Source organism: Pimephales promelas, chromosome 10 (assembly GCF_988280905.1).
Source record: "Pimephales promelas chromosome 10, fPimPro1.hap1.1, whole genome shotgun sequence".
Classification (NCBI taxonomy): Eukaryota; Metazoa; Chordata; class Actinopteri; order Cypriniformes; family Leuciscidae; genus Pimephales; species Pimephales promelas.
In genome coordinates this window covers 19392937-19416580 of record NC_142778.1, presented here as the reverse complement: position 1 = coordinate 19416580, position 23644 = coordinate 19392937, and the positions used below count along the sequence as shown (strand labels likewise).

Below are 23644 nucleotides of genomic sequence, written 5' to 3'. Positions count from 1 at the left end.
TATGACTTTAAATGCCATATCGCCCAAGACTGGTTGCAAATATTTCATTGTAATGGACAAGCACAGTATTGCACAAGCTTTCGGAAGTGAAAAATCCAACCTGTTCTCACAGCAATTCGTATGAATTTTACAAGTTGGCTAATTCGTACGAATTCATTGTCACACGAATCGGGCAGAAGCAATTACAAGTTAACTCTTTATTCACTGTCAGTAGACACACAAACAATCTCAAAATAGTCTCAGGGAAACAGAGCAGATGGTGGCGCAGGGACTCAGTGGTCAGCGTGCAGGTGATGGTAAATCTAGTGCAGGTGAACATCCAGACAAGACAGGACACGAATACACAGACCAGGAAGTCAAACTGGACCAGACTGCAACAGGAACACGAAGCACAACACAGAGAACACCAAACCAACGATCTGACAAAGAGAGGAGATTGTGATGAGTCTATAGACCCTTTTACAGTTGGTAAACATGGTGACGTTTTTTTGTGGTCGGACCTTAGGTGGAGGCAGAAAGATCCATCTGGCCGCTTCACTAACGCTAATTAGCAAGGATTGTTAGCTTGTTTTTTAACAATGACTGGAGAAAATCCGATATTATCTTAATGTGTAAGGTCACTCAGTGTCCAGGACCGCGATTGTTATTTCCAAAAGTTATTTTTAACGGACAGAACCAGATTGGCCGACCTGCAGCCGCCTACAAGCTCACTCAATGCATGGATGATCTGACAGGATTAACGTATGTTACCTCGGGTGAGCGGCCTGACTTCTACACATAGAGAAACCGATCGTAAAGAGAAACTGAGGCATATAAATCTTTAGATGCCTATATGGTCCTCCTGTACAAGACTTGTGTGTATGATCCGCAGTTCTGCCGAGTCAGCGCCGAGACCACGACAATGTAAAGAGTGACATTACAGTGCGATTTTAATGAAGTGAATATTTTCTAGAAATAAAAGTTCTAGAAACAACACAACAATATGACATTTAATAATAGTAACAATTATTTAAGCTCCTTATTATGTAGCCGAATCTGTGCTGTTTTGCATTGACCGCCTCCAGTTTTCACTTTGTTTTGCCTCCAGCTAGCGCCGTGACGTCGGCTCAAAAGGGGTCTATATACTGAGGTGAATTGGCAGCAGCTGGCGCTGATGATGAGATCAGCCGGTGCACTGATCAGCTGAACGAGCGGTAACGCCCACTCACACGCGCTCATACTCACAAAACAACAATAACACAAGACATGAAGGAAACAGTGAATTCATGAATCGTGATAATCATACAACCTCACTTGTACAAATTTGTACGAGTTCCCCCTAAGCCAAATTTGTACCCCGTCCCTAAACCTACCCATCACGTGGGTTTAGACAAATAGTACGAATTCGTACGAGTGAGTTCATATGAATTAGCCACCCTTTAATCACTCGTACGAATTGGTTGTGAGATAGTGTTGGAAAAATATCTGGCGTACGTTCAAAACTTAAGACGGTAACCAGTTAAACCGTAACACTGGTAGGACACTTTGGGTTTATGGGGTTAAATATGCGTATTTTGGCATGCTGTCCAAGAAGAAGGCTCCGAGCTCGGAATTTGGCTCAAACACAGATCACTCCCCCATGGCAAAGATAGGTATAATCAAGAGTGAGGTGTTGGTGTGGAGTAGGGATACTGGAAAAACTGTCATGGAACTGAGGAAAGTCAGCTCTACAAGCCCCCTTTCGAGCTAATTTGGGTAGATTATCTGAACATCCTTCTCCTGAACTTTATAAATTAAAACATCAACCTGCAGAATAAAAAAAATGTAATATGTTTTAAACTCATTCAAACTTAAAGGGAATGCTTTGTAAAGCCATCATTCAAAGTTTGTTTTAAGAAAAAATATTCCGGTTAAAATTACACCCTCAAAGTGTTCCATCGCTCATCTGACAAGGTTTATCAGCAGCAGGAAAACATGGAAGGGGTGCAGTTGGGCCAAGGCTAACCCTCTCCATTCCCTTTGCGTGCCGTGATGTTATCTCCAGCCCTTTTCTAGTGCTGCTGTCTGGGTAATGGCCTGAATTTGTAGCCCTCTTAGCACAACACTAATCCAGTTTGGAGATCTCTCATTGTTAGCTGAATGCAGGCGTCTCTCCGTGTTTCAGGTATAATATTGTGCAAGTATCTCCTCTTTCTGTTTATCATCCTCTTTCCTTGCTCTGGATAACCCATTGCAGGCTACTCCCAATGGCCATGAGAGGGAAATTACTCTGCAACGGAATAAGGTTAGAGCGGGTATAACATGGGATGTCAACATTACATGTCAGTGTGATTGCAATAAACCTACACAGAAAAAATGGCATAAAAAAAGTTTAATCATTCAGCCAACATTGAGAAAGAAGTCTGAAAGAAAGAAGCAAAAGGGTTAAATCAAAATAATTTTTCTTGGGAAAACTGACCTGAGGTTGTTGCCTATTTTGATTTGGTTTAAATTAATTAGCTCAATTAAGTTATAGAATTTATGAAAAGTAATTATGTGGCCACAATAATTAGTTTTATGCTCTATAAACAAGTACCATTTTAAGGCATTTTTAGTTTTGTAGCTTTAATTGACATTTCAGGGACTATCATGAGCAATGATTCAGTCAGGCATGAGTATAAGGCATTTAATAAGGCAGGACTACTTAAGCATTTACTACATTACAATGATACATGTATTTACAAACATTACAACACAAACTAAGACGACGCGGGGCGTTTGGACAATGGGTAGACGTGTAGATGAGTTGGAGAGAGGAGAGACAGAGTTGGTACAATTTCACCTCGACATCAACCTTTCTGAGACAACACGAAAACACATTCTTAATGCTTCTTAGAAGCGCTAAAAGAAAGTATACTTGCAAAGCATATTTGGTCTGCGTGAGTCGCAGGCTCCTTGCTCGGCCCGTTCGGGCCGCATGTTGACTAGAGGTGCTGTCCTGCGTGCACGCGTCACGTGGAGTGCGGCCGCTGCGTTCTTGCATGGTCAGTCCTTTGCTCCAGTTTGGCAAAGTCCGCTTGAGGAAAAGACAAAACTTTTAGACGAACAAAAGAAAAGACCCAGGCTCGGATCTGATCTCCATGAGGAGATCACGAGAGTTACATGTTGCTTGACACGATAGGTTTCCAGCAAGAGAGCGTCCAAAGGGCGGAGCTCACATTTATACTGCTTGAAGATACCCAACCTCTTCCTGTGGCTGGGCCAATCGGCATGTGGAGAAGTCGCACGCGGGAACTCAGTTTATTGTACTTTGTTTGAGAGAACGCAACCCTCGTGGTAAAGGGGGTGTGTCTAAGGAGGTTTATAGTTTAACAGTTATATCTTCAATGGCGGTAAACACATTAAAAATACACTTTACTTTATATCTCTGTGCTTATTCAGATAGCCCGTTCCATGAGCATTTTAGAGGTGTCAAAAACATCAAACGAAAGTCAAAGGAAAAATACAGAGGTATTTAAAATGCATAAAGAAGGTATTTCTAATGTCTAGTTATGACACGACCAAACAAAGATATTTCACTGTGACATGGGGGAAAACACACATACATTTAACAAAATATACTTAATGGTTTTATGTCTTTAAATAACAGAAATGTTTGTCTCTTCGTTCAGAGACATTCTGCGACATTCCGATGAGTTATAAAATATGGTAACAAGAGCTTCCCTCGTGTGTTGGGGGAAGGGAAGGGCTCTTGTGTGTGTGTGTGTGTGTGTGTGTGTGTGTGTGTGTGTGTGTGTGTGTGTGTTCGAGTCCTGGGGGAGGACGATGGTTTGACAGAATGTTCACCTTAGCAGAAGTCCCTACACCATTTTTTTAGGTAAATTATTACAGGTGGTATAATTCCAAGTATGGTGCAGATTCTAAAGCGTACCATGTACCACAGTTGGAAGATGTTACAATTTGTGCTGTTACAACTAAAACTATCCTAAAGAAAAAAAAACTAACTAAAAACAAACAAAAAAAAAAAATATATATATATATATATATATATATATTTAATATTTATTTTAATATTTAAGATACAGAATAATATTTAAAAATATTAACTTTTAATTTGAGTTACAATTTTCTAAAATGTATAATTATAAATGTATTTTATAACTATATTAAAGGGTAATTCCACCAGTGGAGACATGAATATGTATTGAAATTGGTTATATTGTGGGACAGGTACAGCAGGGAATAGGGGGTTTTGGACTTAGTGTAGCTCCTCCTAAATGGCACAAGGCAGGCCCAGCTCAAAGGAGGAAGCTGGTAGTCAATGAGGTGCGAAAGCAGGAGGAGAGGATGAGGTGTATAAAGGCCATTTCCCAGGCCAAGCAGGGAGAGTGGATGAGATGGGAGAGTGTGGAACAACGCAAGTTGGGCTGGCAAGACCTTTGGTCAATGGAAGAGAGTAGGATCAGTTTCCTTATAAGGTCAACATATGATGTCCTCCCATCACCGCAGAACCTGAACCTCTGGGTAGGAGAGGATCCCTCTTGTCCTTTGTGTTCATCACCCGCCACAATAAGGCACATTCTGACAGGATGTAAGGTGGCTCTTAGCCAAGGTCGGTTTACTTGGCGCCATGACCAAGTACTGTGATGTTTGGCTTTAGCATTGGAGGGCAAGCATAGTATGACCAATAAGTTTCCGCCTGCAAAACATTACACGCAGAAGACAATATTCCTCCGCCCAGGCGAGCAACCACCAAGAAAAGGTGTTAACACCAATTCTTGCCCAGGACAACTGGAAACTGCTAGGGACTGGAAGATGCTGGCTGATCTTGATCAACGGCTTATTTTTCCACCTGAGATTGCTACCACTAACTTACGACCAGATATTGTTTTTTGGTCTGGATCAGCACGCATTGTTCAGCTGAAAGAGTGCCATAGGAGGATGGGGTAGGTGAAGCATATGAGAGGAAGAGAGGAAGAAATTGCGGTATGCTCATGTGGCCACTGAGGCAGAGCAGCGAGGATGGAGAGTCCAAGTTTATCCAGTGGAGGTGGGTTGTTGAGGTTTTGTGTCACACTCTACAACCCGGTTCCTCAGAGAGGTCGGATTCAGTGGCCAAGAGTTGCGTCGCACAGTAAAGAACTTATCTGAAGCAGCAGAAAGGAGCAGCAACTGGCTGTGGTTGAAACGGAAAGATTCTAGCTGGCTATGCACAGGCCACCATGCGACGGTTTCGTAGAATTCTTGAAGACACACCACCATATGGAAAGAAGTGTAAATGGATGGAGAAGCATAGGTTACTGTAAAGCTACGTCTTAGCTTACCTTGGCGAAAGCCAAGTATAAATCATTGATTTGTAAACCATTGTAGACTAGAGTTGATCTAAACTACGCTACCACCGGGAAATCATTTCGCACATCAGAAATCAGATAATGCGAGCTAATATAATATGACAACGTAAGAGCATCAAGGCGGAGCCCGCGCCATCAGCCAATGGATTGGCATGATTCTATATGGGCTTTAGACAATCGGCACACTTACTCTGAAGTGTAATTTTACACATGAAATGCATGCCAAACCTTGGAGCGTTTTGTCTTCAACACCTTCATTAATCCCCTCGCTATCAGATGTTCTGGGAGTCTCCCGTATATTGATAATGTCTCCCTGATGCCTGAAAATGAGTTAAAATCGGAATTTAGAGCGAGTGAGCAAGAGTGCGCATGCGAGACAGATCAGCCTGTGCTCCAAACCGTATAGTGCGCGCATTAGGTAGAGAGCGAGAGACTTCGCGTGTGTGTACCTCATGACACAGAGACTCATGCACCGAAATTTTTGTTCTTATTCGGTCTGGTTATTACCATTGACGTCGGAACCGGTTCCCTATGGCAGTGTTTCCCAACCCTGTTCCTGGCGGCACACCAACACTGCGTGTTTTCTTTGTCTCCCTAATCAAACACACCTGATTCAACCCATCAGCTCATAATCAGGTGGGTTAATGAGCTGATGGGTTGAATCGGGTGTGTTTGATTAGGGAGACAAAGAAAACACGCAGTGTTGGTGTGCCGCCAGGAACAGGGTTGGGAAACACTGCCCTATGGCACCATGTTTCGGTACCCAACCGTATCAATAATAAAAAAAAACCCTATCCAATGCATCCTTCTGCAGATTCAGTACCTTCGTCCATACTTTCAAAAAGTTTCTGCCGATGAAATCAAACGCACTGGCACTGATCTGTGACAGGTCTGTTAGTGCATTAGGTCCAACCCCCTATGGTGGGTTTGAAAGGGTGGGAACTAGTGCTTGTAGTCGTTACAGAAATCCCCCTCTCTTACACTTCTTCGAACAATGATGTAAAATGACGATTTTTGCGTCATTGTAGGAGGAAGTGAAAAGGGTAAATGGCGGATTTTTCTCGTCTCAGAGGAAAATTCAATAGTATGACTAGATTTCGAACAATGGAAAGCTTAATGCAAATGGGTGGAGTGTCCCTTTAACACTGCTACAATTTAGCTATACAGGCTCACTTGCTTTTTTCTGGAATCATTACAGCATGTCTGCATACAGAGACACAGTGGTTCACTCAGGGTCATGCTCATGAGATTCACTTAAAATCTAATTTATATGTATACTCATTTGCAACTATATAGCATACTGACAAACAAGAATGGGTCACAAGAAACCATACAGCCTTCCAGCCAATCAACTAACTCTGGAGAAAACAGAGCAGAGAACAAATATCCATTGCAAGACATGTTGGGAAGGCCCCAGCTTCTATTCTTAAAAAAAAAAAAATAAATAAAATAAACTCCTGAGCACATCGTGCTAGGGATCATGGGCCACAGACACAGTAGGTGAAATATGGCAAAGGGTCACTGAGTGTATACTTACTTAAATGAGTGGAAATTTTTGATGAGAGACTGGGGTTTCAAAAGATTTCCATTTTCAAATATCTACTAGCTCGCTCTTTTACTCGCTCTGTCCCAGTAGCGGTTTTAGGCACAGGCGAACCGGGCAGTCGCCCGGGGCGGCATTTCTTCATGTCAGATGGGGCAGTTAAAAAATCCTCTGTGCCACAAAGGTTTTCTATTTTTTTTTTTAACTACACGGGCAGTTAAAAAATCCTCTGTGCCACGAAGGTTTTCTATTTTTTAACTAAAAGTGTGCCAAGCATATAATTCAAGGCATTAGCCAATGTGCTAATGGTTCCTCCCTTGAAAGTTAGATTAATCTAGCAAAATAACTGGATTCTATTAACAGTGTATTTCTAATGAACAGTATGTGATTGTATTGTTCGGTTGTTGTTGTTTTTTTTTTTCGAAGGTGGTCTCGCCCTGGGTTTAATTCAAAGTAGAACCGCTACTGCTCTGTCCCTCCCACTACACTCCTTTTTGAGATGCAGCTCTATGTAATTTGATAGTACTAAATGCTATTAGAATGGACTTCTTAAGGGATTTTCAGTCTTTTTCTTACCCCTGCTGGAAAGACCAGGTGAATTTTCATTATAGTCCAGACTAGTCTTGCGATCAGTAGTCAGTGTATGTGTTATGCCCATTCATGTGCTCATCCAGTTTTGTAAATCAATTGGACTTTGAATGCAAAAAAATGTTCTCACTTAACTGACAGATCCTACCATAGAAAAGAGTGTTTTTGACCCATATTACTTGTGTTTTATCTCGCAGGCAGACAGACAGTGAATAAGAAATTAAATTCTTTATATTTTAAATAATTTTCTAATAATTCTATCTTGAGATTTTTAAAATGTTATTGACATGAACTGTTGACTGAAAGTTCTTTTTTTTCAGGGTTCCAAAAATGATTTGACAGTGCAAATTCCTAAAAAAGTAAATTGACTTGTGCAAATACAAAAGCATGCAATAAGGTCAGCCGCAAAAATAACAGTATCCATTCTAGTTAAAAAAGAGGGTTTGTGCTGGCACAAGTTGTTAGTAAATCTAGCACTATAAAACCAAGCGTTGAACAATAAATATAATCAACACTTTTATGCATATTTTTTACTTAATAGTTTTTAATTAGTACTTTTATTCAGCAATTTAATTAAATTGATCAGAAGTGATTTGTAATGTTTCAAAATATTTGAATTTCAAATAAATGCTGTTCTTTTGAAATTTATATTCATCAGATAATCCAGAGGAAAAAAAATAGTATGTTTCTACAAAAAAAATTTTAAACAACTCTTTTCAACTTTAAAAATAATAAGAAATGTTTCTTGAGTTCAAATCTGCATATTGATTTCTGAAGGATCATGTGACGTTGAAGATTGGAGTAATTGTGCTGAAAATTCAGCTTTCAAATCATAGGAATACATTACAATAAACAGGCAACATGTTTGTATTACATGTCAGTTCTGCACAACAGTGTAAAAAAAGGTGCATACAAAATGTTCAAATATCTTTTTTTATCCTAAAACACTGTGCACAGAAGCTACCTCTGGTTCCTTTTACTTGCTTTCCCGCCGGTGAGGTTATGACTTCATTAAAACTGAACAAAGATCGTAAAAAGCAGACATACAAATTATGCTCCAATTATGCTCCATTTAGTTCAGCTAAATTACTCCACATAAAAGCAGTGTTGTACCGCTGCTGGATCTACTGGGACATAAAGGCAGTTTCACCTGAACTAGAAGCGTCTTCTGGATGGACATTAATTAAACCAAGTAACAGAAAAATTATTTCACCAAAGCATAATGATATGAAGTTTCACAGTAATTATTGGTTGTTGAGACCAAAGTGTCACCATTTGTTGTGATGTCCTACTTATTTGGGGTACTTATAAAAAAAAAAAAATAGATAAATAAATAAAATTGTCACAATGTGACAAATCCAGCGTAACCAATTTCCGCTGGTAGTGTGTTTCCCCCCGGGACGATTTCACTGACACTGTGCTGGTTCACTTAAGGCGCTTTTCCACTGCATAGTACGGTACGGTTCGGCCCAGTACGCTTCGACTCGGCGCAGAACAGTTTGGATCGCTTTGCGTTTCCACTGCAGTAGTACCCCTTCAAAGTGTGTGGGACTGATCGTTATTTGCGCGCGCCTCTACTGCCATGACATCATCTTAAAAGCGCAACATTTTCAAACCCACAACACAGGAACAATGGAGACTATCGAGGGGATGGTGTTCCTGATTCTCGGTATGTGGTTGTTTTTAACTGCTTGACGGAAAAATGTGTTTAAAATGAGGCTGATGGCAGCAAAACAAAATACTGCTAAAAAAGTGTCTCGTGTCTAGTGTCGCAAATCCAATGACGCTAGTAGTGACGCTGGTAGTGACGATTCTGTCTGACCAATCAGTGATCTGCAGTGTTTCACGTCACATTTTAGTACCGGTACGGTACGCTTGGAACCTCAACAGACCAGGTACCATTTAAAGCGACCTGAAGCGAACCGTACTGTACCGTACCATGCAGTGGAAAAGCACCACAAGTGAGCCGTACCGAACCGAACCGTACCGTACTATGCAGTGGAAAAGCGCCATTATTGTCAGTTGCCATGACAGCAGCAGCTGATTAGCTAAGCAGTACCAGGTGCGGGTGTTTGGTGTGGGGATCTGTGATTGGGAGACATGGCCTAAAGAAGTAGTTAAAAGGGAAAGGAAAAGGCATTCGAGTGTGGTACTCCGCTGGGATAAATCTATTCCTTTGGCAGTGGCTTGAATTTGCTGGGATCTTTGGAGTGGGTTGTGAGGATCTGGCTGGAAAAGGGTACAACGGTGATTGTGAGAATACAAGCTGGAAACGGAAACGGAAATGGAAATGGATGAAATGGATGTGATGGATGCAATGAAATGGATGTGAAGTGAGTGAATTGTGGAGATTGAGTCAAGACTGGAGAACGCCATCATTCTAGAGAGGAAGATAAGTAATGAAACACCAGATCTGTGTGAATGCATGTCTTGCATTGAATGCTACTTCTGAGTGTGAAAGAGTATTGAAGACGCTGTTTTCCATGCTGTGAGTAGTCATCTGCATCTCTTCAGCTTCTGAGTGTTGATTCACCATAACAGTGGAAGGATTGATCATTAGGTGAGTGCTGGCCTTATTGCACTGAGATTTGAGAGTGGATATGCAGTGCCTGAATTGAAGTGTCACACAGTATTGGACTTGACGTGAAGTTTCAGTGTGTGGATGTATATGTTTATTTAACCGCCAGTATTACCCAGTTCACATTCTCACCCAGTGTATGTGGAACGAAGCCCTCAGTGTTGAATGTGTATGTCCCACTCCGGCCATAAGCTCCTGTTGATACTGAAGAGGAGTGTGCTTGCCCTGTTTAACTTGTTCTGTCTTTTTAAATAGAAGGTTCCTCTGCCACCGCCTTCTTGTGTGCTGCCTGCTTGGAGGAACCCAGTCCAACCGTAAGCCAGATTCTCCATTATACGAAAGGAACATGTTTGCACTTGCATCAAATGCTCTGTCTATTTAAATAGAAGATTCTTCTGCCGCTGCCTTCTTGTGTGCTGCCTGTTCAGAGGAGAGACACACCCCAGCCTCAGTGCTTCCTGCTTGGAGCAACCCAGTCCAGCCGTAAGCCCGATTCTCCATTATACGAAAGGAACATGTTTGCACTTGTATCAAATGCTCTGTATATTTAAATAGAAGATTCTTCTGTCATTGCCTTCTTGAGTGCTGCCTGTTCAGAGGAGAGACACACCCCAGCCTCAGTGCTGCCTGCTTGGAGCAACCCAGTTCAGCCGTAAGCCCGATTCTCCATTATATGGAAAGAACATGGTTGCATCCGTATTAAATGCTCTGTCTATTTAAATAGAAGATTCTTCTGCCACTGCCTTCTTCTTGTGTGCTGCCTGTTCAGAGGAGAGACACACCCCAGCCTCGGGGCTGCCTGTTCAGAGCCACCCGCTCCAGCCGTAAGTCCTTGCTTCATCATAATAGAAGTGAACCTGTAAAATTGTCTCTGTTTTGGATTAGAGGATACCTTTGCTTCTGGCTGGAGCTGTCAAGGGAGGAAAGGCACACGGAGGACCACGCTCCTGTTGTCCAGCGACACTACAGGAGAGCACTCTACACAGAGGAGACATACATACCTGGCTACCTACCTGACTGGCAGCGAGTCCCCCTCCTGGACCCCATCACCCCCCCGTGTCGACCACCTACTGAATAGCTGACGCTTTGGAAAACTTACCTGCTACCCACCTGTCCGGTGAAAGAGTCCACTCCTGGTCTGTGGTCCCGGTCCTGGTCCGCCCGGATAGCTGCCCGCCTGTATTACACCTGAAAGGGTCTACTTACCACGTTACTTACCTACACGCCGGACCGGCATTCGACTCCCTCCTCCTCTGTGGCTGCCAGTGACCCGGGTCGGAGCAGTGAACCCCTTTGTCTCCTCCTCCCTGACGAGAGATACGAAGTTCACATTAAGACTTTTAATTCCTGCTTTTATTCAATAAAGATTGTTACTTTTAGAAATTCCACTTGTCTGTCTGGTCTCTTGTACGCTCCTCGAGGTGGTTCTGGGTTTGAGGGGTGGTTGCAGTCTGGCTTGGCCCCCCCGACCTGTGACAGATTTGGCGTAAGTCGGCAGGGTACCACCTTGAGTTGAGTGGCCAGAGACCAAGATGGCGGACGAAGAGGCACCTGTGGTGCGGCAGCCGGTCATACCGATCTTTATGGGAGCCCCATGGGCCAATAAGCAATAAGAACCACGGTTCGGGCCATCTTTGATTTCCTTACGGAGCAATATGGAGACACCACCTCGGTTGCTGTACTGCGAACACAGTTCTTTAATTGTAAGCAGGGACCGCGACAAACTATCCGGGCATTTGCACTGCAGCTGATGGAGCAGTTTTCCCGGTTGAAGAAGAGGCAGGATTATGGCCTGGGAGGTGAGGAGGTCCTGCTGTGAGATCAGTTATTACTGGGGTTGCTGGAAGGTCCTGTGCGACAAAGTTTACGGATACAACTCTTAGCACTTAGCACTTGAACAAGACCATGCCGAGAGTGTAGTTCCTCCCCACTGCATGGCCACAAATGCTACTAGTATACCACCGTCCCCCGTCATGCCTGATTGGAAGCAGGCCTTCTGTGAAGAACTGAAGAGGGATGTTCGTGAACTGACTAAATCCTTTATGGAAGAACTTCGCCAAGAACACCACCATTCCTTGTCTTCGCCTAGGGAGCGGGCCTATTCAGAGGGGAATCGACCTCCAGCACACCGTCCACTTCAACCAGCCGGGTCTTGATTCCAGTGGGATGAGCAGGGGCGCCCCATCTGCAATGGCTGCGGAGAGCCAGGACACTACCTTTGCCAGTGCCGCTCTCGCCGTGCCTCACTTAGGGGGTTTTTAGTGTCAAAGGCCACTGTGGGTCAAGTGGTCGGGACCCCCTCATCGGACCCATGTTCGTCTGGGACTTCCCAGGAGAGTTTGGTGGGGCGTTGCCCAGTGGTGATGGTCCAGGTAAATGGCCAGAAAGTACAATGCCTCCTGGACACCAGGTCGCAAGTCACTCTCTTCTCAGAAAGTTTGTCTCAGGAGTTGTTTGGTGCCCAGAGCCGGCCCATGACAGAAGCCCCATGGCTGACCTTGCGGGGAGCCAACGGACTCGACATCCCGTAGTGGCATATCTAGTAACTGACCTGGAGATACATGAGATTGTTGTGCCTCAGAAAGGAGTGGTGATTGTACGGGATACGTGCCTGGGGGCCCCACCGCGCATTGCTGGGCATGAATGTCGTCTCGGAGTGTTGGGAGGAAATATTCCGAAATGGACCAAGTCGAGCAGTATTGATGTCGGAAGGCCGAGAATGGAGTCGTGTGGAGGCCGATTGTTGTCGATTCTGCCTGGCTGAGTCACAGGGGAACCGCGAGGGCACCGGGAAAGTGGCCTGTCGTTATGCTCTGAAAATTCCAGCTCGGAGTGAGGCTGTGGTCTGGGCCAGGCTGCCTCCCCGACTGTATCGCACAGAGGAGTGGGTCTTGGTGGAACCCCATCCAGATTGTTCCAAGGTAGAAGTCGCTCGAGGATTGTCATCCGCACAGAGAGGCCGGGTCTGTGTAAAAGTCAGGAACACGAACTCCTTCCCTGTCCACTTATATCACCATCAGCGTTTAGCCCGAGTTACCTCAGTGAAGGCACAGCAAGTTTGAGAACCAGGAGAAGTCAAATTCAGCCGGGTGAGTCCAACAGTAGTGGAAGTGGCCCTGGCACAGACAGATCAGCACAGGAAGGAAACTGGGGAGGGAGTCCTGGCCCATCTTGAGGGAGAGTCACTGTGGGGAGAGGGTCTAGCAGGAGCTGGCTTCTTGTTGAGATGGCAGCACTTGTACTCGCACCCTTCTGCGGGGCATGCTGGAAAAGGGAATCATCCGTGAGAGCAGTAGTCCCTGGGCCGCACCCATTGTCCTAGTACGGAAAAGGACTGGCTCATGGCGGTTCTGTTTGGACTACCGGAAGTTAAATCTGATGAACAAAAGAGATGCTTTCCCGTTGCCCCGAGTGGAGGCCTGACACAAGCAGCCTGGTATTCCACTCTTGACTTCGCCAGTGGGTATTGGCAGGTGGATGAGCGGGACAGGGAGAAGACCGAGTTCACTACCCCCTTTGGGCTCTATGAGTGGGACCGGATGCCGTTTGGTCTGTGCAACGCTCCAGCCCCCTCCCAGTGGTTGATGCAGCGTTGCTTGGGCGGCAAGCTGATGGAGTCCACTCTAGTATACCTGGACGATGTGATTGTCTACTCCCCAGACTTCGAGTCCCACCTTAAACATCTGGAACAAGTCTTTCGCTCCCTGGAGAGATACGGGCTGAAGCTCCAGCCAGATAAGTGCCAGCTTTTCCGGAAGGAGGTGAAATTCCTGGGTCACATAGTGAGCGCTGCAGGGATTTCGGTGGACCCAGAGAAGGTATCAGCTGTCCAAGAGTGGGCTGCGCCCAAGACCGTACGCCAGGTCAGATCATTCCTGGGCTTCGTAGGGTACTACAGGCGGTTCATCAAGGGCTTCTCCCACATCGCCAAACCTATCAACCAGCTGTTAGGGGGCACTGGATGGTCCCGGGGTTAGAGATCTCCCTCAGTCCAGTGGGATTCAGCCTGCGAAGCTGCCTTCCAGCGACTGAAGCAGGACTTACTGCAAGCCCCGATCCTAGCCTATGCCGACTTCACTCAACCCTTCATCCTATACACCGATGCCAGCAATCTGGGTCTGGGTATTGGCTCAGAAACAACAAGGCAAAGAGAGAGTCATTGCGTATGCCAGTCAAAGCTTAAATCCGGCTGGAAAGAACGATGGAAACTACAGTTCCTTCAAGCTTGAATTGCTGGCTATGAAGTGGGCCATGAGTGAGAAGAATAAGGACTATCTGTGGGTAGTGAAGGTACTCGTCATAACTGACAATAATCCCCTGGTACACCTAGAGACTGCCAAACTGGGGTGGTGGAGCAGAGGTGGGTGGCACAAATGGCCAACTATGATTACCAGCTCCAGTATCGTCCGGGAAAGGAGCACACCAACGCCGATGTACTGTCCAGACTTCCTGAAGCGCGATCCATGGGTCAAACTTCAGGACTGAGCGAGGGGCGAGAGGAAGGGCTGATGGTGGGCATCATGGAGGCACCGAGCCAACCACCAGTCGAACCCCCTGCAAATTGGGGATTGGACCCTGAGCGTTGGAGGAGGTGGCAGGAGGAGGACGAGGATGTGAGTCTGGTACAGACTTGGCTTAGTGAAGGGGCTTGGCCCGAAGGCGAGGAACGTCGGGCCCAGACACGGGTGGTACGGGGACTGCTGGGACAGAAAGAGAGGGTCTTCCTGAGAGAAGGGGTGATGTGTAGGTCCCTCCAGGACTCGACTCGGGGAGAAGAGGTCTGTCAAGTAGTAGTCTGGCCTGGCGCTCTGGTGTCTGCCTGATTGTAGGACTGCATCTCCTTTTGATTGACAGCAATTTCATACAATAAAAAGAAATCGGTGATCTGGAAGCTATCGAGATTTCGAGTTCAGTCTCATCACGGATTTTGTAAGTGTAGCCTACTCGAAAGACAAGCTGCTGTAACATGTTTCTTAATATTTGCAATTTTCATCAGACATTTCACAGCATCTGTCTAGCTTGGTTTCGGTTTTGTTGGGATTCGGACACGCATGCTCTGCGTGTTTGTTTTCTGTTGTGAGTGCACAGGATGAGCTTATGGTCGTTCTCATGCATGATGTTCTGTCTTGTCGTGTTCGCTCTGTTCAGTGTTGTTTTTTTTGTGTGTAGCATGGTTCGTGTCTACATCGGCCGCATGCTTTTGTCTCGTTTTGTCTTGTGCTGTGTAGCACAGCTTGTGTTTTACATTAGCTGTGTGCTTTCATGTTGTCATGTTCTGTGGGAACACGTGGTTTATGAATGTTCTTATTGTTGTTCATGTCTCATTTTGTGTGGGCACAATTGCTAGTAACGTTTTATACTGGCCATGTGTTTGTGTTTTTGTCATGTTTAGTGTGAGCATGGCTTGTCGTGTTTTCCTTATGCCTTGTGCTCTTCTGTTGATTGTGTCGACTCTCATCTTGTTTCCTGATTATTAGTTATTTTGCCCCTCCTGTTCTCCCTCGTTACCTGCCTTTTTTGCTCCCTATTTATTCTCTTACCCTGTGTCCTAATTCGCTTACTTATTACGCCCTAAAAGTATGTCTTCTTTTTGTGAAGTAAAAGTACACACTTTTGAGTGTGTAGCAAAAGAGTAGGCAAGCTTTGGGACACTTTTGATTTCCTACCGTTTCGGAGCACGTTGATCTGCCAGTCATGGGTCTTTCATGCGGATATCTCCTCGTGTTTGCAATTTGAATATAATGATGGATTTAAAAAGTAATGGCTAAACGTATCTTTACAAAAGTTTAGAATGCTGCTGCAGATGCAATATAATGTGGACAACATTGAATAAATTAATTTTCGTTAGGTTAGATACTGATAATTAATCACTCAAACTTCTTTATCTAAAACTCTCAACATAACCGCGGGACTCACACGTCCTCCATGTCTGTAGTTTCTTAACACTTTTTACTTGTGTTTGTAGTTTTAACTGAATCCTCGTCCAACGCGCAATGGGTTGTGGGCAATATCAGCCAGCAGAGTGTGCATCAATCTACACTTCGGATTCTGACCAGATATAGTAGATCATCTTTGAAACACTCATTTCAACATACTACGGTTTGGGACGTACTAATTCTAGGACGGATAGTATGCAAATTGTGACACAGCTATTGTCTTGTGCTGGTTCGTAGTTTTTGTCCTCGCTCTTTTTCACCATCCCCACACCTGACAGTTGAGTAAAAAAAAAATTAAAGAAAGTTTCCATCTTTGAAAGACCAGCAGCCGCCACTGTGATAGAGGTAAGACTCCTTAGTCCAGGGGTTCTCAACTCCAGTCCTCGCGACCCACTGCTCTGCATATTGTGTATGTCTCCCTAGAGCAGTGGGTCGCGAGGACTGGAGTTGAGAACCCCTGCATTAGTCTATATCTATTCCAGAGTTTCAAATTCAAATACTTCATCATAGCATCATGTCGAGAAGACACTGTGTTCTAAGTATTATTAATAATTGTTGCTTTTATGGGTTTTGAATGGTTTTGTAGCGTCGGGGCGCGAGGAGGGAAGGCGCAATAAGTATGTATGTGCGCGTGTGTGTGTGTAAGTTACGCTCAGCACAGCTTCTAGGTCTCCAATGTAATTTTTTTTTTAAATATGTGAAATGTTTGTCGCTGTTATTTGAGTTGTCATAAAGAATAGAGCGTCTTGTAGTACTGCAGTGCTTTATAAATATGTTTATGCGTTATGCTAACAAACAATAACTGACTGGGTCTGTCATCTGACTAATCACCGCCGATTAGCGTCACGCAAAGGAGTGGTTTGGAAAAAATGAGTCGTTGGGTGAATCATTTGGGAGTCGGTGAGCAAATCAGTTAAAAATAAATAAGACAAATAAAGTGTTTTTTTATCCTTGCATGCATGTTAAACTGTTTTTGGGAACTCCTAAAACAAAAATAGGAATATTTCAAATGCTATGATAGGGGCTCTTTAAAGTGTTTTAGAACATTACTATGTGTGTGTGTGGTTTATATTTTCATTTAGGCAAATTTTTGTTTAAGGTGTCTTAATCTGCATTTGTATATTTTATTATAGCATGTGCATGTATTAATATTTTAATAATATTTTATTTTACATTTTCACTTTTCATTTTTTACTTTAAAGTTGTTGTAATTTTGTTATGCACTTTTGTAATTTTCTATTCGATTTTTATATATATTTCTATTTAGCTTTGATGTGTTTTTATTATAGTTTTAGTTTTAGTAATTTTAGTACTTTAACTTCAACTTATTTTAAGTTAGTTTCCAAAGCAACACATCCAATTTTTAATAGTTTAGTCAACAGCAATGACACTGGTGCACTGAAACCCCACATTCCCCACAATGCACCTTGAAATGAGTTTCCATTAGCTGCTCACTGTAAAACAAGAAATGTTGTCTTCAGTCTCTCAAGTGGACAGAAATTGAGGACAAGTACATATTTCATGATAAAACTCATATGACAAGTGAAGGACATCCGTCCTGTCATCTTACAGTACATGGCGTTATTGTGATGCATTCCAGTGATGTCTTGATGTGCAACCATTCAATTGCGATGCACAAAATTTAGTCATCAGTATCCCAATGTGGATCCCATAGCCCAAATTTGTGTTCACAAAATATTGATTTGTGACAGCTAACTAGTGATCAAATAGTTTAATACATTTTATTTATCTACTGCTGGGAAGACCCAAATGATACCATTCAATAATTTGTTTTAATTATTCTGACTTCTTTAATTTCTTCCATGTAAAGCACTTTGAATTGCCACTGTGTATGAAATGTGCTATCTAAATAAACTTGCCTTGTCTTAAATCAGGCTGTTTATTTGTTTTTAACGTTCTTTATTCTAGCTTTTGTAGAAGTGTGAATATTTGTTTACCTGTTGATTTAAATGAAGAGTGTGAAGTACACACCGAGGCAATTTGTGAGAGCAAAGACCTGACAATGTCCCTAAACAGGGGGTCCCAAGGTTAGTCTACTTACAAGTGAGGGTTTGGACATGCCAAGTAATTTCGAGTGCTAACACAAGAGCTTACAGATGAGAGGCAAACAGGCAAGCACTTTGGGGCCAGGCGGTGTGGTTCTGTCCCCGGCGTTGTATCGATCGGTTGAAATCTCATCACTCTACCTTTTGAAGTAGTTAAGAGCAGCCTCGTCTGCCACAATTGGATGTGGGGATTGGATTTCTCCCAGGTCACCCGTGGTTATTTTTAGGATGGTGAGAAAATCCTGTCTCCAACGCACTTGAAAGCACACATATACACACACACACAAAACGCAGGGCAGGGGAGGGGCTAGGGGGGAGGGGCATGGGGTGGTGGAAAAATGCTTAATTGCACAAGATTGAGCTTGTCATGTTGGATGTTTGCTTTTCTGAAAATGCATTGTGAATAGCATATTTATAACATAAGCTTAGCTGGTAATTAACAAGCACCTGAATGCATCTACAGACAAAACATAAACATCCAGTTGGCTAATAAGAATTTATCTTTTTCTAGTGGTTTGAGTTCAAATGTTTACTTCAATTCGACTTAGCCCTCATTAGGAAAGTGAGGGGTGAGTTAAACTGCTGCCACACGTGTTTGAGTTCCTCATACTTAAACAAAACAGTTTTGACTGTTTATTTCTGCTTAAAGGGATCAGGGCTCCAGACTAACTTTTTTCACCTCCGTCCTGAAACCGTCCTGAATAACCATTTGAACCGTCCTAGAGTGAATGTCAACCGTTCCAAAATAAAAATGTTATTTCTGTACTTTGTTCTGTTATCATCTATTGTTGTTAGTTGTTAGTCACATACTAAAAACAACATTAAAGTGTTTATATTTGTAAATAGATAAAACACAGATTTAATAAAAATTAATCTATTAACCTGTTAATATGACTGATTTTAAAGTTTGAACATGCAATATAGTTACATATTTATCTACTGTGACTTAAATATTTGAAAATCAAATAAAACCACTTTTCCTAGAGTAGAAGAGTCTTCTTTTCAATTAATGATATTTGCATTCTTTTTAACTACTTTCATACATCATTCTTTATTTTTTCAAGCAGCAGACATATTTATTTGTATGAATTAAATAAAACGAATCCTTATTAAAGCTATTAACAAGCAGTGACCGCATTACTGTCACTTTAAGACATCGGATCATGTCCAATGACATGCGGATACAAATGCACTGATGCACATCCGATACACTCACAACTGTTTAAAAGACATAACCGGCATAGTTTACATGAATACTCTCCAAAAACGGACATTTAGACATAATGTTGTGTGTATTATTTTGTCCATTCAGACGAAAGAGAGCTCAATTTAGTACTCGCGAGCTGTATAGGTGTCTATGGCTGCAAGCTTTGGTCGTGTGTACAGTGTATGCGCACAGAAAACCGCACCGAATAGGCTTTAAGTAAATTTTTTAACGTTTTATGAGACATGCAGTGCGTGCCAACTCGCGTGCCGCTGGGTAGAGCACGTAACAGTAGGCTTCAAATGTGCGCATCTACCACAAACGCAGGACATCAGTTCTGACTGGATCTCTAGCCAAATAGTCACTATCTAACATTTTCGTCTAACGAAGACGCGTTCCGCTGTAGTCGGCGCTTGGTCGGTTAATTTTGGCATTTGGCACAAGTTAGCCTAATAGGCTAGTAATAAATGAACACACATACAAAAATGTCTTTCGTCCTGTAGGCGTCCTGGAGAATATTTCTGTCCTAAACACATTTTCTATCGTCCCCAGGACGATAGGACACCGTTAGTCTCGAACCCTGGGGATAGTTCACTTTGAAATTATTTTTGATATGTTTTAACTTACCTCAATGGCATCCAAGATGTAGGTGTCTTTGTTTACACAGTATTTTCAATTTTGATATTTTTCGGTGAAACCGTTGTTGTCTATCAGTCATATAATGCAGGTTTAGGGGGTCCACCCTTGGTCCACCTTGAAGAGCATACACAGAAAAGTCAAAATTAAACATGATTTAATGATTCATAAATGTAAGTACACATTGATGGCCTAAGATACAAAATGAGAAAAGAAAGGTTTGTGTGAGAAAACGAAAAGTATTTATATCGTTTTTACCTTGTGTAACCACAGCCATGTGGTTGTGGGTGTTAGTGGGTGTGGCTTGCGGAGCTGTGCAATGTGGTGCATTGTGGGAGTTGTTGTTTTACATACAAATGCGCCCCTTGATTATTTTCTGTATTATTTTCTTACTTTACTCAGTAAAGAGGGCACCAAAATCAAAAATTATTTTACATTTCGACTACATGTATGATCCACTTTCAAATGTCACGTGTCTGTCCTGTCTTGTATTACACTTGGGTGTCTTTGTTATGTTGGAGCATGTGCTCTCTTATTGTTTGATCCCTCCCCCTTGTTACCTGATTAGTGTTTGAGTTCTTCCACCTGTTCCCTCTTGATTTGTTCCCTTTTTAAGTCTCCTCTTGTTTGCAGTCCTTGTCGGATCGTTGTCATATGTTTCCCAGTTATGGTCGTCGTGTTCAGAGTAAGTGTTTGTTCTTCGAGTTCAGTTTTGTTTCATGTCCCATTTATGGTGTTTTCCCCCTTGTGGGTTTTTGCTTTGTGTTTTGTTTTCTTTTGTAAATAAATCATCCTTTTCTGCACTTGAGTCCTCCCTCCACTTTTTGTAACTGTTCCGTGACATCAATAAAGATAAATGTTGAAATGGGTGAAATGCTCCTTTAACTTGGATGGGTTAAATGCAGAGGACATGCAGAGTATGAGTTACCATACTTAGCCTTCGCATGTCATTTTCTTTTCCTTTTGTGGTAGAACAACACTTTATGTAAAATACAGACATAACCTGGTCATAACCATCAATTGGGCACATCCATAACCATTTTAGTAAACCAAAATGGTTAACAGAAGTAACATTAACAGAGGTAAACCAAATGGTGTATGGCGCCGGTGAAGCGGAAGCCTGTTACGTGTAGTGTGTTTGTGTTTTTAGTACTTAATATTTTATTTTGTTTTTGATAGTGTGTTTTTACCAACATGCGCCTGATATCTGCAAGACAGGCGGAGCAAACTGCCGTAACATATAGTCGCTAAGAACTGCTGAACCTGGTACATGGCTCCACATTTGGGATTCGACATGATATGCCAAAGGAACTTTTTCAGAGGAGGCATCGGGGAACGCAAGCCGGGGTGAAAAGGAAAGGGAAGGCAGCGAAAACATGGAGAGAGTCTTTTAAACCAACTCTACCATCTATAATCATTGGGAATGTTCGCTCTTTAATGAACAAATTAGAGAAACTTAAAACCCTTCTTAGGACTCAGAAAGTGTACCGGGAGAGCAGTGTTGTATGCCTGACAGAAACGTGACTGACAAACAACATACCAGACTTTTTGATAAGTGTAAAGGACCTCTTTGAGAGTTTAATGTGTGCTTTTGATTAAATTAAGTATGAGTTGGGTTATTGGTAAAATATTTGTGTAAATGTTGTAACTTATTCAAATATTTTGTATGTGCTTTTGTTATTTGTATGTGATTGACTGGAAATTTGGTGGACCTGTAATACTAAAAATAGTCCTTTTGGTGACACCATAGTTTTGCACAAGGGATGATGAACATTTAAGGGTAGCTGGTGGTGTGAATGGGGAGCAGCTGTGTGTTTGAGCCTACATGTGTGTATTTTATCTGAGATCTCACGTTTTATTCATGAATTTGAAACTTGACGCCCGTTTATGATGGAAGAGGATTATCAAAAATTGTTTGCATTCCTTGGTGAGCGCAGCAAGGTACGATATGTTTTCATTCATTGATCATTCATAATATTGTCCATGTGTATGGTTTTATTAGATGTATAATTAATGTTTGTCGATGTTTGTTTTGTAATGATGTTTGCAACCGTGAAACCAAGTGTGTGAAATTTTTTCTGTGTATGTTTTCAATACAGTTTTCACAGTGCCATGGTGATGATGAATATGAGTTGAGCTTCATGGTTTTGCGAACTTAATAAAGGACACCTTATGCATCAGTCGAGACTCTCTCTTTGGATCCAAGGGCTGCTACAATAAGTTTCACCGGTTTCAAGACGATATGAGCTGACAGGGACACCACAGCGTGCGTTAAGCAGAAAGGATGGGGGCTTATGTTGCTTGTCAACAACAAGTGGTGTAACCCCATGCATGCTACTATCAAAGAACAGATATGCAACAAAGACATTGAACTATTGGAGGTTAGCTTAAGACCATATTACCTACCTAGAGAATTCACTTTGGTGGTAGCCATTGTTGTTTACATCCCTCTGTCTGCCAAGGCGGAAGTGGTGTGACGTGGTAAACTCCACTATCGCAAGACTTCAAGATAAGTACCCAAAGTACCCAGATGTGTTCATTTTCAAGTCTGGTGATTTCAATCATGTCAGCCTCTCTAAGACTTTGCCCACATTTAAACAGTTTGTTGAGTGCACAACAAGAGGTGATAAAACGCTGGATCTTTTGTATGCCAGTGTGAAAAATGCATACAAATGTTCTGCACTGCCCCCTCTTGGGAGTTCGGATCATGACATGCTGCACCTCTCTCCCTCCTATACCCCAGCTGTGAAGAGGCTGCCTGTCACCGTCAGAACATCTAAATGCTGGTATCCTGAAGCTGAGGAAGCTCTGAATTGCTGTTTTGAGACTACAGATTGGGATGTGTAATGTGAGGAGAATGGGGATGATATTGATGGCCTCACAGAATGCATTACCCATTACATTAATTTCTGCCATGACAACATCATACCGTCCATTGAAATCCATTGCTTCCTGAATAACAAACCATGGATAACCAGTAGTTTGAAGGCTTTGCTTAACAAGAAGAGAAAGGCCTTCAGGGAAGAAGACAGGAATAAAATCAAAGAACTTCAAAGGGTACTGAAACAAGAGATTAAGAAGGGAAAAGAGGTTTATAGGCTCAAATTACAACAACAGATGCAGCAAGATGGAGTGAGGCAGGTGTGGGCTGGGATACGGAAGATCATAGGTATGAAGCAGAAGGGTGGTACGCTGCCTGATGGCGGACAGAATCTGGCTGACGATATGAACAGATTCTTCAACAGATTTGATAGCTCTACATCACTCTAGCCTCCTCCACCTGGTTTGCTGATTACCACTGCTTCTGCTAAATCACCTCCTTCCCTTCTCTTAGATACATCTACGACACCACATGCTTGTAATTCCTTCTCTACACCTCCTACCCCATTAGTAGCCCTGCCTATTTTTCTACATCCGGCTCAGGTCAATAGGATGTTATGTGGACTGAAGACAAGGAAAGCAGTGTGACCTGATGGTATCAGTCCAAGGCCTGCTCTGCAGAGCTATGTGGTATTTTAACACATTTGTTCAAGATGAGTTCTTTTACAGAAGGTCCCCAGACTGTGGAAAACCTCCTGCCTGGTCTCTGTTCCAAAGAAAAATCATCCAATCCACCATGATGATTACAGACCGGTGGCGCTCACCTCACGTCATGAAGATGTTCGAGAGACTAGTCCTTCGTTACATCAGGACTAGTCTGTCAACTCAAATGGACCATTTACAGTTTGCTTATCAATCCATCATCAGTTGATGATGCCCTCATTTATATGTTGCAGAGGGTGCA

The 23644-nt window shown here is 42.8% G+C and overlaps 1 long non-coding RNA gene across 1 annotated transcript; it reads right to left on the bottom strand.

Annotated features, from left to right (window-relative positions):
• Positions 1 to 22775, bottom strand: LOC148977397 (uncharacterized). The gene is made up of 3 exons (XR_016169914.1): positions 22267 to 22775; positions 19852 to 19977; positions 1 to 419 (listed from the first exon to the last, which is right to left on the bottom strand). It is a non-coding gene; the product is annotated as an uncharacterized LOC148977397 (long non-coding RNA).
• Positions 22776 to 23644: the final 869 nt, after the last annotated feature.